This window comes from Cryptomeria japonica, unplaced genomic scaffold (genome assembly GCF_030272615.1).
Source record: "Cryptomeria japonica unplaced genomic scaffold, Sugi_1.0 HiC_scaffold_129, whole genome shotgun sequence".
Taxonomy (NCBI): Eukaryota; Viridiplantae; Streptophyta; class Pinopsida; order Cupressales; family Cupressaceae; genus Cryptomeria; species Cryptomeria japonica.
Window position 1 is genome coordinate 312,501 of NW_026728951.1, and position 15,000 is coordinate 327,500.

At 59.6% G+C, this 15,000-nt stretch overlaps 1 non-coding gene across 1 annotated transcript; it reads right to left on the reverse strand.

Annotated features, from left to right (window-relative positions):
* Positions 1-2,750: 2,750 nt before the first annotated feature.
* LOC131866064 (5S ribosomal RNA) lies at positions 2,751-2,869 on the reverse strand. The gene has a single exon (XR_009364696.1). It is a non-coding gene; the product is annotated as a 5S ribosomal RNA (ribosomal RNA).
* Positions 2,870-15,000: the final 12,131 nt, after the last annotated feature.

Below are 15,000 nucleotides of genomic sequence, written 5' to 3' on the forward strand. Positions count from 1 at the left end.
TTTTTTTTTTGCCTTTTCTGGAAATTAGTGAAGGCAGCGCATCAAAGGTGCGCACCTCGCTGCCCACCTTGGTGTGCTCTGAGGTGCGCACCCGGGAGCGCTACGAAGTGTGCTCCAAGGTGCGGCGTGCACGTTGTCGGAGCCCGGTTTGCCCCGGGTGCGCACCTCGCCTGCACCTTGGCCGGGGTGGGCACCTTGGCTGGGTTTGCCCAGGGTGCGCTCCGAAGCGGGGTTACTGGAGCGCCCCCTCTTTTTTTGTCAGAGCGTTTGGTGGGGTTTCTCGCATTGGCTCTTCCCAGGCCCGGTTGTTGGGTGCGCTCCCACCCTGGCGCGCGCGAAGTTGGAAGTTGGGTTAATTGCCCGGGCGCGCACCTTCGCCAGGGTGGGCACCTTGGTGCGCACACCTTGGCTGGGCTGCGCACCAGGGCGGGCTCAAGATGGCACCAGCATTCCCTTTTTCTCACTATCTTTCAAAACGGAAATTTTAAAATCTCGTTTTTTTTTTGCCTTTTATGGAAATTAGTGAAGGCATCGCATCAAAGGTGCGCACCTCGCTGCCCACCTTGGTGTGCTCCGAGGTGCCCACCACGGTGCGCAACGCCGGTGCGAACCCGGGAGCGCCCCGATGTGTGCTCCAAGGTGCGGCGTGCACGAAGTCGGACCCCGGTTTGCCCCGGGTGCGCACCTCGCGTGCACCTTGGTGCGCACACCTTGGCTGGGTTGCGCGGCCTGGTGGGCACCATGGTGCGCACCAAGGAGCGCTCCGAAGTGTGCTCCAAGGTGCGGCGTGCACGAAGTCGGAGCCCGGTTTGCCCCGGGTACGCACCTCGCGTGCACCTTCGCCGGGGTGGGCACCTCGGCTGGGTTGCGCGCCCTGGTGCGCACCAAGGAGCGCTCCGAAGTGTGCTCCAAGGTGCGGCGTGCACGAAGTCGGAGCCCGGTTTGCCCCGGGTGCGCACCTTCGCCGCGGTGCGCACCATGGCGTGCACGAAGTCGGAGCCCGGTTTGCCCCGGGTGCGCACCTCGCGTGCACCTTCGGCGGGGTTGCGCGCCCTGGTGGGCACCATGGTGCGCACCAAGGAGCGCTCCGAAGTGTGCTCCAAGGTGCGGCGTGCACGAAGTCGGAGCCCGGTTTGCCCCGGGTGCGCACCTCGCGTGCACCTTCGGCGGGGTTGCGCGCCCTGGTGGGCACCATGGTGCGCACCAAGGAGCGCTCCGAAGTGTGCTCCAAGGTGCGGCGTGCACGAAGTCGGAGCCCGGTTTGCCCCGGGTGCGCACCTCGCGTGCACCTTCGCCGCGGTGGGCACCATGGCGTGCACGAAGTCGGAGCCCGGTTTGCCCCGGGTGCGCACCTCGCGTGCACCTTCGCCGGGGTGGGCACCTCGGCTGGGTTGCGCGCCCTGGTGCGCACCAAGGAGCGCTCCGAAGTGTGTGCTCCAAGGTGCGGCGTGCACGAAGTCGGAGCCCGGTTTGCCCCGGGTGCGCACCTCGCGTGCACCTTCGCCAGGGTGGGCACCTCGGTGCGCACACCTTCTCAATGTTTTCTTGCCTTTTCTGGAAATTGGTGAAGGCAGCGCATCAAAGGTGCGCACCTCGGTGTGCTCCGAGGTGCGAACCCGAGAGCGCTCCGAGGTGCCCACGAAGTCGAAAGTCGGGTTAATTGCATTGTTTTCCCCGGGTGCGCTCCGAGGTGCGCAACATCGGCGCGCACCAAGGAGGGCTCCGAAGTGTGCTCCAAGGTGCGCACGATGGCGTGCACCTCTGGTGCGCACGATTCGGAGCTCGGTTTGACCGGGGTGCGCACACCTTGGCTGGGTTGCGCACCTTTTGTGCGCTCCAAGGTGCGCACGAAGTCGGAGCTCGGTTTGCCCCGGGTGCGCACCTTCGCCAGGGTGCGCACCTTGATGCGCACGCCTTGGCTGGGCTGCGCACCTTGGTGGGCGCCATGGTGCGCACCTTTCGTGCGCTCCAAGGTGCGCACGAAGTCGGAGCTCGGTTTGCCCCGGGTGCGCACCTTGGTGGGCGCCATGGTGCACTCCGAGGTGCCCAAGATTGGTGCGCACCAAGGAGCGCTCCGAAGTGCGCTCCAAGGTGCGCGCGAAGTCGAAAGTTGGGTTAATTGTCCGGTTTGCCTCGGGTGCGCACCTTGCGTGCACCTTCGCCAGGGTGGGCGCCTTGGTGCGCACACCTTGGCTGGGCTGCGCACACCTTGGCACCCGCGTTTCCTTCATTTTAAAATTTTTTTTTTTTACAATCTCTCAAGTGGGAAATTCTATAATCTCAACTTTTTTTGCCTTTTCAGGAAACTTTTGAATGGAGCGCATCATTGGTGCGCTCCGAAGTGTGCTCCAAAGCTCTCTCCAGCTGCGTGCACCTGCCCCGGCCGCGCACCCGGCCCCGCCCAGCTTCGCTCACCTGTCCCGGGCGTCTGGTGCGGAACCTTAGAGTAAGAAACATCACCGTGCACCTTGGCCAACGTGCGCGACTCGACCGAGCGCGCACTGGCCGAGGTGCACACCGATTTCACCTGGGTGCGCGCGCAGCACCTCGGGCGCACCGGGGTGCGCGCACAACGCCCGGGTTGCACCGTGGCCTGTGTGCTCGGGGCGCCTCGGGTGCGCGCTCGGTGTCGCCCCCGCGCGCGCGGTAGTGCGGGCAGCGCACCCCGGCCCGGCCCGGCCCCGACGAGAACGCAAACGGGCAAAAGGTTTATTCAAATAGCATTGCGACGCCCGGCGAAAAACTAAAAAAGGGTGCAACACCGGGACTTCCCGGGAGGTCACCCATCCCAGTACTACTCCGGCCCAAGCGCGCTTAACTGCGGAGTTCTGATGGGATCCGGTGCACTAACGCTGGTATGATCGCACCCGTTATGAGCTTGTCGCAGTGTGTACTTAGCAAACCGCGACCCACGTGCGAATCCACCCCGGCCACCCACCCCCGTCGAGGTGCACACCCTCCCTCGCGAAGTGCGCCCCGTTCGCCAAGTGTGAGCCCTGCCCGGGTGCGCGCACCTTGCTAGGGCGTCGGGTGTGCACCCGGCCCGGCCTACGTGCGTGCACCTGGAGGGGGCGTCGTGTGCGTGCAGTGTCCCGTCTGCAACGCGGTGCCCACACACCACCTCGGGCGCAACGACCTGCGCTCACATGTGGGCCGAGTGCACCTTGGTGCATGTTCGGGGCGCCTCGGGTGCACGCTCGATCTTGCCCCGGTGCACCAAGGCGCTCGGTTTGCCCCGGGTGCGCACTTGGTGCAAGGTGGGCACCCAAAATAGGGATCAAGCACCAAAACACAAGTTTCGGGATGCAAAATGGGACCCAAGGACCACAAATGCGTTCCAAGACCCATGATGGGTCCACGAGAACAAAAATGTGTTCCGAGACTTAATAAACAAATATTGGGTTTTAGGAGAAGAAACATGCTCTGATGCCCAAAACGAGAATCGACCCCGAAAAGGCCACAGGCCAAAAGTGGGATGCGAGACAAAAAAAAATGGGACCCGAGGACCAAAATTGGGTTCCCAGGTCGAAGACAGGGCAACCGGACAAGAAACGACCTCTAAGGCTCGAAATGAGTCCCGACGACTAAAACTTGACAAGAAGCACCCATCAGGCACCCAACTCGACACCCATGGGATGCCGACCCACCCGGGCTTCCACCTAGCACACCTTGGCACCCACCCACCCTCGCACCCAACCTCGCACCCAACTTAGCACCTTTGAACCCACATTGGCACTCACCCTGACCCTGGCACCTTGGAACCCACATTGGCACTCACCTTGACCCTGGCACCCACCTTTGCACTCACCTTGGGACCCACCCTGGCTCCCACCTCGGCACCCACCCAGACACCCACCTTGGTTCCTTGGCACCCACCTTGGATCCTTGGCACCCACCCCGACACCCACCTTGGCACGCAACTTGGCTACTTGCCACCCACCTTGGCTCCTTGACGCCCACCCCGACAACCACCCCGTGACCTACCCTGGCTAGGGTTGGTGCACACCCACCCTGGTGCCCACCTTGGCACCCACCCTATGACCCACCTTGGCACGCACCTTAGTACCCACCCCGTTACCCACCCTAGGACCCACCCCGTGACCCACCTTGGCCAGGGTGGGTGCACCCACCCTGGTGCCCACCTTGGCACCCACCCATCCTAGCACCCAGCCTGTGACCGGGCTTGGAACCCAACCTTGCACCCGCACCCGTCTTGGCCAGTGTGGGTGCGCACCCATCCTGGCACCCACGTTGTGACACACCCTTTAACCCACGCACCCTAGCACCCACGTTGGCACCCACCTTGGAACCCAACCTAGCAACTTGGCACCCACCCCGTGACCCACCTTGGCATCCACCATAGCAGTCGCCGACTTGGCACCCACCTCGGCACCCACCTTGACACTTGTGGACCCACCTTGCCACTCACCCTAGCATCGACCCATCCTAGCACCCACCCTGGCACCTTTGCACCCTAGCACTCACCCATCCTAGCACCTAACCTGTGACCCACCTTGACACTCACCCTCGCACCCACCTTGGAACCCAACCTAGCACCCACCCACCCTGACACCAACCCTAGCACCTACCCACCCTTGCACCCACCCTGTGACCCATCTTGGCACCCACCCATCCTACCACTCAACCTATCACCCACCTTCTCACCCACCTTGGCATCCACCTTAGCACCCACCCACACTGGCACCTTGGCACCCACCTCGGGCAAGGTGGGTGCACACCCACCCTGGCACCCAATTTAGAACCCACCGAGCATGTTACCCACCTTGGCACCCACATTGCAGCCCACCCTAGTACCCACCCTATGACCCACATTGGCATCCACACCCTAGCACCCAGGCACCTCGACACCCGCCTTGACACCCACCCTAGCACTGAACCTGTGACCCACCTTGGAACTCACCCTAGAACCCACCCACCCTGTGAACCACCTTGGCATCCACCTTAGCACCCACCCACCTTGGCACCCACTCTAGCACTCACCCATCCTAACACCCAACTTGTTACCCACCTTGGCACCCGCCCTCGCGTCCACCTTGAAACCCACCCTAGCACCCACCCACGCAGGAGCCCACCTTGGCACCCAACCTAACACCCACGCATCCTGGCACCCAACTTGTGACCCACCTTGGAACCCACCCTAGTACCCACCTTTGAACCCACTATATCACCAACCCACCTTGGCACCCACCCTATGACCCTCTTTGGAATCCACCCTAGCACGCACCCACCCTGGCACCCACCATGGAGCGCACCCTAGCACCCACCCACCTCGGCACGCACCTCAACACCCACCTTGGTGTGCGCACTGCGCCAACCTCTCAAAGACCCTATGTGGTGCGCTCCAAAGTGTACACCTTTGGTGCGCTCCAAGGTGCGCACCTTTGGTGCACACCGAGGTGCACACCAAAGTGTGCACCGAGGTGAGCACCAAAGTGCACTCCAGGGTGCACACCAAGGCGTGCACCTTTGGTGCGGTCAATGCAAACGAATTCGGAAGTTGGGGTCGATGTCCTAATCGCTGCTGCAGACTACACGTATGAGAATCGGACAAATAGCTTTATATAGGGGAGGTGTTGCGTTTGATGGGTCGACTCCCCTGGTTGTGTGCACTGCACCAACTTCAAAGACCCTGTCTTGTTTAAGAAGTCAAAAGTTGGGGTGGATGTCCTAATCATTGCTGCAGTCTACGCATGTATGAGAATCAGACAAATAGCTTATATAGGGGAGGTGTTGCATTCGGTGGGTTGACTCCCCTGGTTGTGCGCACTGCGCCAACCTCAAAGACCCCGCATAGCAGAAGAAGTCGGAAGTCGGATTTTGGTGAGCACCAAGGCGTGCACCTTTGGTGCGGTCAACGCAGACGAATTCAGAAGTTGGGGTGGATGTCCTAATCGTTGTTGCAGGCTACACATGTATGAGAATCAGACAAATAGCTTATATAGGGGAGGTGTTGGGTTTGATGGGTCAACTCCCTTGGTTGTGCGCATTACGCCAACCTCAAAGACCTTGTTTTCGTTAAGAAGTCAAAAGTTGGGGTCAATGTCCTAATGGCTCCTGCAGGCTACACATGTATGAGAATCGGACAAATAGCTTATATAGGGGAGGTGTTGGGTTTGATGGGTCGACTCCCCTGGTTGTGCGCATTACGTCAACCTCAAAGACCTTGTTTTCGTTAAGAAGTCAAAAGTTGGGGTCGATGTCCTAATTGCTCCTGTAGACTACACATGTATGAGAATCAGACAAATAGCTTATATAGGGGAGGTGTTGGGTTTGATGGGTTGACTCCCCTAGTTGTTCGCATTACACCAACCTCAAAGACCTTGTTTTCGTTTAGAAGCCGAAAGTTGGGGTCGATGTCCTAATTGCTCCTGCAGGCTACGCATGTATGAGAATCAGACAAATAGCTTATATAGGGGAGGTGTTGGGTTTGATGGGTCGACTCCCCTGGTTGTGCGCATTGCGCCAACCTCAAAGACCCTGCATTGCGGATGAAGTCGAAAGTCAGAGTTTGGTGTGCTACAAGGTGTGGTCGAAGGTGCTCACCTAGGTGTGCACCTTTGGAGCACAGGAAAAGTGCCCTCCAAAAGTGCGCACCTTTGGAGTGCACAAAAGTGCCCTCCAAAAGTGCGCACCTTTGGAGCGCAGAAAAGTGCCCTCCAAAAAGTGCCCTCCAAAAGTGCGCACCTTTGGAGCGCAGAAAAGTGCCCTCCAAAAGTGCGCACCTTTGGAGCGCAGAAAAGTGCCCTCCAAAAAGTGCCCTCCAAAAGTGCGCACCTTTGGAGCGCAGAAAAGTGCCCTCCAAAAGTGCGCACCTTTGGAGCGCAGAAAAGTGCCCTCCAAAAAGTGCCCTCCAAAAGTGCGCACCTTTGGAGCGCAGAAAAGTGCCCTCCAAAAAGTGCCCTCCAAAAGTGCGCACCTTTGGAGCGCAGAAAAGTGCCCTCCAAAAAGTGCCCTCCAAAAGTGCGCACCTTTGGAGCGCAGAAAAGTGCCCTCCAAAAAGTGCCCTCCAAAAGTGCGCACCTTTGGAGCGCAGAAAAGTGCCCTCCAAAAAGTGCCCTCCAAAAGTGCGCACCTTTGGAGCGCAGAAAAGTGCCCTCCAAAAGTGCGCACCTTTGGAGCGCACAAAAGTGCCCTCCAAAAGTGCGCACTTTTGGTGCGCACCAAGGCGCTGGTTCGGTCGTTGCAGGCGAGTTCGGAAGTTGGGGTCGATGTCCTGAGCGGAGGTGCAAACTACACAGGTGTCGGAATCGGACAAATAGCTTATATAGGGGAGGTGTATGCTTCGATGGGTCGACTCCCCAGGTTGAGCGCACCGCGCCAACCTCAAAGACCCTACGGTATGGATGAAGTCGGAAGTTGGGTCCGATGACCAATTCGATTAGTAGGTATGCTCATGAGGTCGGAATTTGGGTCCGATGACCTGCCATGTGCAGGAAGGCGAATGTTGACACTGTGCGTTGCAAGGTGCACACCAAGGCGCTGGTGCGGTCTTTTTAGTCGAGTTCGGAAGTTGGGGTCGATGTCCTGATCGGAGGTGCAAGCTACACAGGTGTGGGAATCGGACAAATAGCTTATATAGGGGAGGTGTATGCTTCGTTGGGTCGACTCCCCGGGTTGAGCGCACCGCGCCAACCTCAAAGACCCTACGGTATGGATGAAGTCGGAAGTTGGGTCCGATGACCGATTCGATATGTAGGCATACTCGCGAGGTCGGAATTTGGGTCCGATGACCTGCCACGTGCAGGAAGGCGAATGTTGGCACTGTGCGTTGCAAGGTGCGCACCAAGGCGCTGGTTCGGTCGTTGGAGGCGAGTTCGGAAGTTGGGGTCGATGTCTTGATCGGAGGTGCAAACTACACAGGTGTGGGAATCGGACAAATAGCTTATATAGGGGAGGTGTATGCTTCGTTGGGTCGACTCCCCGGGTTGAGCGCACCGCGCCAACCTCAAAGACCCTACGGTATGGATGAAGTCGGAAGTTGGGTCCGATGACCGATTCGATATGTAGGCATACTCGCGAGGTCGGAATTTGGGTCCGATGACCTGCCATGTGCAGGAAGGCGAATGTTGGGACTGTGCGTCGCAAGGTGCGCACCAAGGCGCTGGTGCCGTCGTTGCAGTCGAGTTCGGAAGTTGGGGTCGATGTCCTGGTCAGAGGTGCAAACTACACAGGTGTGGGAATCGGACAAATAGCTTATATAGGGGAGGTGTATGCTTCGATGGGTCGACTCCCTGGGTTGAGCGCACCGCGCCAACCTCAAAGACCCTACAGTATGGATGAAGTCGGAAGTTGGGTCCGATGACCGATTCGATACGTAGGCATATTGGCGAGGTCTGAATTTGTGTCCGATGACCTGCCATGCGCAGGAAGGCGGAATTTGGGTCCGATGACCGAGTTGATGGCGTGCCATGCGCAGAAAGGCGGAATTTGGGTCCGATGACCGAGTTGATGTTGATGGCCCGCCATGCACAGGAAGGCGGAATTTGGGTCCGATGACCGATTTGAAGGCGTGCCATACGCAAAAAGGCGGAGTTTGGGTCCGATGACCGAGTTGATATTGATGGCCCGCCATGCGCAGGAAGGCGGAATTTGGGTCCGATGACCTGACATACGCATGGAGTCCGACTCGGGGGCCGATGTTCGATTCGATGACTTGCATTGTGGGTAAAGTCGGAAGTTGTGGTCTTTGACCCGATTCGATGACCAGACTTCGGCTGCTTGAGAATCGGACAAATAACTTATATAGGGGAGGTAGTGTTCTCGAGCATCCTCCCCCCGTGCCCGTTTATGTCGATTGATGCTGGTGCTCGACTGGTTGGAGCGCTCGGATGCAAAAATCTTGCACCAGGATTTATCGATTGTGATGGACACGGCAAGTCTCCTGATTGCTATGCAGGAGCTCATCGTGAATCTCTATGCGGCCTTGGTATGGACTCGACCTGCGGAATGGTTCGGCAATGGTAGTCGCTCCAACACGTCCTTGCAATGGCCACAGAGGTGATTCGACTAGAGCTCCAGTCTAGCTTTTGGGTTGCTTGGCGGACTGGTATAGCCGCGATCGAGTTCCGGCCATGAACGTTTTAGATAGCTCTTGGGCTTTCTGGGACGGAAGTCGGAAGTTTGGGCTGTTGTCCGATTTGATGACCATTCTTCGGATGTGTGAGAATCGGACAAATAACTTATATAGGGGACTGTGTTGTCTCACGCAGCCCCCTCCGTGCCCCTCTATCTCGACCGATGTTGGTGCTTGAAAGGGTTGGGATCGCTCGGATTTATAAACGTGCACCACCATTTGTCGAGTGTGAGGGACGCGGCAGGTCTCCTAAATGCTATGCGGGCGCTCTCTGAGAATCTCTATCCGGCCTCGACACAGACTAGTCTTGCTGAATGGTTTGGCACTGGTAGTCGATCCAACACGTCGTTGTTGTGGCCGCCTAGGCGATTCGATTCGAGCCCCCGTCTAGCTTTTGGGTTGCTTGGCGGATTTTGCCCTATCCGCAAGTGAGCTCGGTCCCTAAACGTTCGAGAAACCCGATTGCTATGCGCCGACTCTCTTTCTTGCGAGCCTCCATCTAGCTTTTGGGTCTCTACGGAACGGAAGTCGGAATCTGGGACCGTTGTTTGATTCGACGAGGCAGACTACGGTTGTGCGAGAATCGGACAAATAACTTATATAGGGGAGGTGTTGACTGGAGCATTCTCCCCCGTGCCCCTCTAACTCGACCAATGCTGGCGCTCGAACGGTGGTAGCGCTCGGATTTTCATTGAGCGCCAGCATTGGTCGATTTAGAGGGGCATGCGAGATTCCCGAATGCTATGCGAGGGCTCTAACGGAAATGTCTATTGGTTTCGGTATGGATGCAATTGCGAGTGGTTCGGCAAAGGTAGTCGTTCCGATGCGTCCATGTCGTGGCCAAATCGATAATTCGATTTGAGCCCTCGTATAGCATTTGGGTCTCTCGATGTGATTCCGCATTCCAGTCCCTTTGGGCACTGCTTGAGCCGCATCCCAGGGGGTTCCCTTCCCAATAATCTGCCTCGCAACCCGATTGCTATGCGGTGAGGCTCCTCGGCCGCCTCGGAACTATCTGTGTATCAGACGCATCGCGGGATAAGGGGTTGGCAACGGTAGTCGCCCCAAGCGCGTCTGATGCTTGGACCATTCCGAGGCGGCCCTGAAGCCTCTTCCGTCTAGCCGTTGGGTCCTTCTCGCCGCATCCCTCGCCTCGCACCCCGATTGCTATGCGGTGAGGCTCCTCGGCCGCCTCGGAACTATCTGTGTATCGGACGCGTCGCGGGATAAGGGGTTGTCACTGGTAGTCGCCCCAAGCGCGTCCGATGCTTGGACCATTCCGAGGCGGCCCTGAAGCCTCTTCCGTCTAGCCGTTGGGTCCTTCTCGCCGCATCCCTCGCCTCGCACCCCGATTGCTATGCGGTGAGGCTCCTCGGCCGCCTCGGAACTATCTGTGTATCGGACGCGTCGCGGGATAAGGGGTTGTCATTGGTAGTCGCCCCAAGCGCGTCCGATGCTTGGACCATTCCGAGGCAGCCCTGAAGCCTCTTCCGTCTAGCCGTTGGGTCCTTCTCGCCGCATCCCTCGCCTCGCACCCCGATTGCTATGCGGTGAGGCTCCTCGGCCGCCTCGGAACTATCTGTGTATCGGACGCGTCGCGGGATAAGGGGTTGTCACTGGTAGTCGCCCCAAGCGCGTCCGATGCTTGAACCATTCCGAGGCGGCCCTGAAGCCTCTTCCGTCTAGCCGTTGGGTCCTTCTCGCCGCATCCCTCGCCTCGCACCCCGATTGCTATGCGGTGAGGCTCCTCGGCCGCCTCGGAACTATCTATGTATCGGACGCGTCGCGGGATAAGGGGTTGTCACTGGTAGTCGCCCCAAGCGCGTTCGATGCTTGGACCATTCCGAGGCGGCCCTGAAGCCTCTTCCGTCTAGCCGTTGGGTCCTTCTCGCCGCATCCCTCGCCTCGCACCCCGATTGCTATGCGGTGAGGCTCCTCGGCCGCCTTGGAACTATCTGTGTATCGGACGCGTCGCGGGATAAGGGGTTGTCACTGGTAGTCGCCCCAAGCGCGTCCGATGCTTAGACCATTCCGAGGCGGACCCGAAGCCTCTTCCGTCTAGCCGTTGGGTCCTTCTCGCCGCATCCTTCGCCTCGCACCCCGATTGCTATGCGGTGAGGCTCCTCGGCCGCCTCGGAACTATCTGTGTATCGGACGCGTCGCGGGATAAGGGGTTGTCACTGGTAGTCGCCCCAAGCGCGTCCGATGCTTGGACCATTCCGAGGCGGACCCGAAGCCTCTTCCGTCTAGCCGTTGGGTCCTTCTCGCCGCATCCCTCGCCTCGCACCCCGATTGCTATGCGGTGAGGCTCCTCGGCCGCCTTGGAACTATCTGTGTATCGGACGCGTCGCGGGATAAGGGGTTGTCACTGGTAGTCGCCCCAAGCGCGTCCGATGCTTGGACCATTCCGAGGCGGACCCGAAGCCTCTTCCGTCTAGCCGTTGGGTCCTTCTCGCCGCATCCCTCGCCTCGCACCCCGATTGCTATGCGGTGAGGCTCCTCGGCCGCCTTGGAACTATCTGTGTATCGGACGCGTCGCGGGATAAGGGGTTGTCACTGGTAGTCGCCCCAAGCGCGTCCGATGCTTGGACCATTCCGAGGCGGACCCGAAGCCTCTTCCGTCTAGCCGTTGGGTCCTTCTCGCCGCATCCCTCGCCTCGCACCCCGATTGCTATGCGGTGAGGCTCCTCGGCCGCCTTGGAACTATCTGTGTATCGGACGCGTCGCGGGATAAGGGGTTGTCACTGGTAGTCGCCCCAAGCGCGTCCGATGCTTGGACCATTCCGAGGCGGCCCCGAAGCCTCTTCCGTGTAGCCGTTGGGTCCTTCTCGCCGCATCCCTCGCCTCGCACCCCGATTGCTATGCGGTGAGGCTCCTCGGCCGCCTTGGAACTATCTGTGTATCGGACGCGTCGCGGGATAAGGGGTTGTCACTGGTAGTCGCCCCAAGCGCGTCCGATGCTTGGACCATTCCGAGGCGGCCCCGAAGCCTCTTCCGTGTAGCCGTTGGGTCCTTCTCGCCGCATCCCTCGCCTCGCACCCCGATTGCTATGCGGTGAGGCTCCTCGGCCGCCTTGGAACTATCTGTGTATCGGACGCGTCGCGGGATAAGGGGTTGTCACTGGTAGTCGCCCCAAGCGCGTCCGATGCTTGGACCATTCCGAGGCGGACCTGAAGCCTCTTCCCTCTAGCCGTTGGGGCTTTCTCGCCGCATCCCTCGCCTCGCACCCTGATTGCTATGCTGTGAGGCTCCTCGGCCGCCTTGGAACTATCTGTGTATCGGACGCATCGCGGGATAAGGGGTTGGCAGTGGTAGTCGCCCCAAGCGCATCCGATGCTTGGACCATTCCGAGGCGGCCCTGCAGCCTCTTCCGTCTAGCCGTTGGGGCCATCTCGCCGCATCCCCCACCTCGCACCACGATTGCTATGCGGTGAGGCTCCTTGGCCGCCTCGGAACTATCTGTGTATCGGACGCATCGCGGGATAAGGGGTTGTCACTGGTAGTCGCCCCAAGCGCGTCCGATGCTTGGACTATTCCGAGGCGGCCCTGCAGCCTCTTCCGTCTAGCCGTTGGGGCCATCTCGCTGCATCCCCCACCTCCTCGGCCGCCTCGGAACTATCTGTGTATCGAACGCATCGCGGGATAAGGGGTTGGCAGTGGTAGTCGCCCCAAGCGCGTCCGATGCTTGGACTATTCCGAGGCAGCCCTGCAGCCTCTTCCGTCTAGCCTTTGGGGCCATCTCGCCGCATCCCTCGCCTCGCACCCCGATTGCTATGCGGTGAGGCTCCTCGGCCGCCTGGGAACTATCTTCGTATCGGACGCATCGCGGGATAAGGGGTTGTCACTGGTAGTCGCCCCAAGCGCGTCCGATGCTTGGACTATTCCGAGGCGGCCCTGTGGCCTCTTCCGTCTAGCCGTTGGGGCCATCTCGCCGCATCCCCCACCTCGCACCCCGATTGCTATGCGGTGAGGCTCTTCGGCCGCCTTGGAACTATCTTCGTATCGGACGCATTGCGGGATAAGGGGTTGTCACTGGTAGTGGCCCCAAGCGCGTCCGATGCTTGGACTATTCCGAGGCGGCCCTGCAGCCTCTTCCGTCTAGCCGTTGGGGCCATCTCGCCGCATCCCCCACCTCGCACCCCGATTGCTATGCGGTGAGGCTCCTCGGCCGCCTTGGAACTATCTTCGTATCGGACGCATCGCGGGATAAGGGGTTGTCACTGGTAGTCGCCCCAAGCGCGTCCGATGCTTGGACTATTCCGACGCGGCCCTGTGGCCTCTTCCGTCTAGCCGTTGGGGCCATCTCGCCGCATCCCCCACCTCGCACCCCGATTGCTATGCGGTGAGGCTCCTCGGCCGCCTTGGAACCATCTTCGTATCGGACGCATCGCGGGATAGGGGGCTGTCACTGGTAGTCGCCCCAAGCGTGTCCGATGCTTGGACCATTCCTAGGCGGCCCTGAAGCCTCTTCCGTCTAGCCGTTGGGGCCTTCCCGCCCCATCCCTCGCCTCGCACCCCCGATTGCTATGCGGTGAGGCTCCTCGGCCGCCTTGGAACCATCTGTGTATCGGACGCATCGCGGGATAAGGGGTTGGCACTGGCAGTCGCCCCAAGCGCGTCCGATGCTTGGACCATTCCGAGGTGGCCCTGAAGCCTCTTCCGTCTAGCCGTTGGGGCCTTCCCGCCCCATCCCTCGCCTCGCACCCCGATTGATATGCGGTGAGGCTCCTCGGCCGCCTTGGAACTATCTGTGTATCGGACGCATCGCGGGATAAGGGGTTGGCACTGGTAGTCGTCCCAATCGCATCCGATGCTTGGACCATTCCGAGGCGGCCCTGCAGCCTCTTCCGTTTAGCCGTCGGGGCCTTCCCGCCGCATCCCTCGCCTCGCATCCCGATTCCTATGCGGTGAGTCTTCTCGGCCGCCGCGGAACTATACCTGTTATTGCTACTGCATCCTTCGGCTGGTAACCTCCTCTGCCGCCTTGGAACGTTCTCTTTGTCGGACGCGTCGCGGGATAAGGGGTTGGCACTGGTAGTCGCCCCAAGCGCGCCCGATGCATAGACCGCTCCGAGTCGACCTTGCTTTCAGCCTCTCACATGCATAGACCTCTCTGAGTCGACCCTGCAGCCTCTCACGTTTAGCCTTTGGAATCTCGCCTCACAACATGATTGCTATCCTTGATGCATCCCTTGCCTCGAGCCCTGATTGCTTTCTTGGCTGCATCCCTCCTCTCCTCACAGCCCGGTTGTCATCACTGCTTCATCCGTCGCTTCATGCATTCTGGCTGCTGGGCCCTTCCCACCGCACACCTCGATTGCTATCTCTTCTGCATCACACACCCCGATTGCTATCTCTGCTACATCCCTCGGCTCTCACTTCTGCATCCTTCGCCTCACACCTCGATTGCTATCAATGCTGCATCCGTAACCTCACACCCCGATTGCTATGCGGGGAGGCTCCTTGGCCGCCTTGGAAATTTCTGTGTGTCGGACGCACCGCGGGATAAGGGGTTGGCACTGGTAGTCGCCCCAAGTGCGCCCGATTCTTAGACCGCTTCGAGGTGACCTCGTAGCCTCTTTCGTCCAGGCTTCCTGCCTTCAACGCCCTTTTTACACCTCGATTGCTATGCGCGGGCTCGTTGGCGTCTATCACCTCTCTGCGAAGAGTGGCACGATGATTGTTGGGGTAAATCGTAGCAGTCCGATCTCTGGCCTTGGGCCATTGTGAGGGCTGATCGATTTCCTGTGCGCATCTCGTGTTCGCCCAGTAACAGACTCGACGACTTGTAATCGGTCTTGTTCCCGATTGTTCCTGGAGGTAGTCTTCGGAACTCTTGGATTTGACCTGTCACTCGAACTGTCCTCTTCCGAGGATGCTTGTGTGTGTGTGCTTGTGCCATTTCC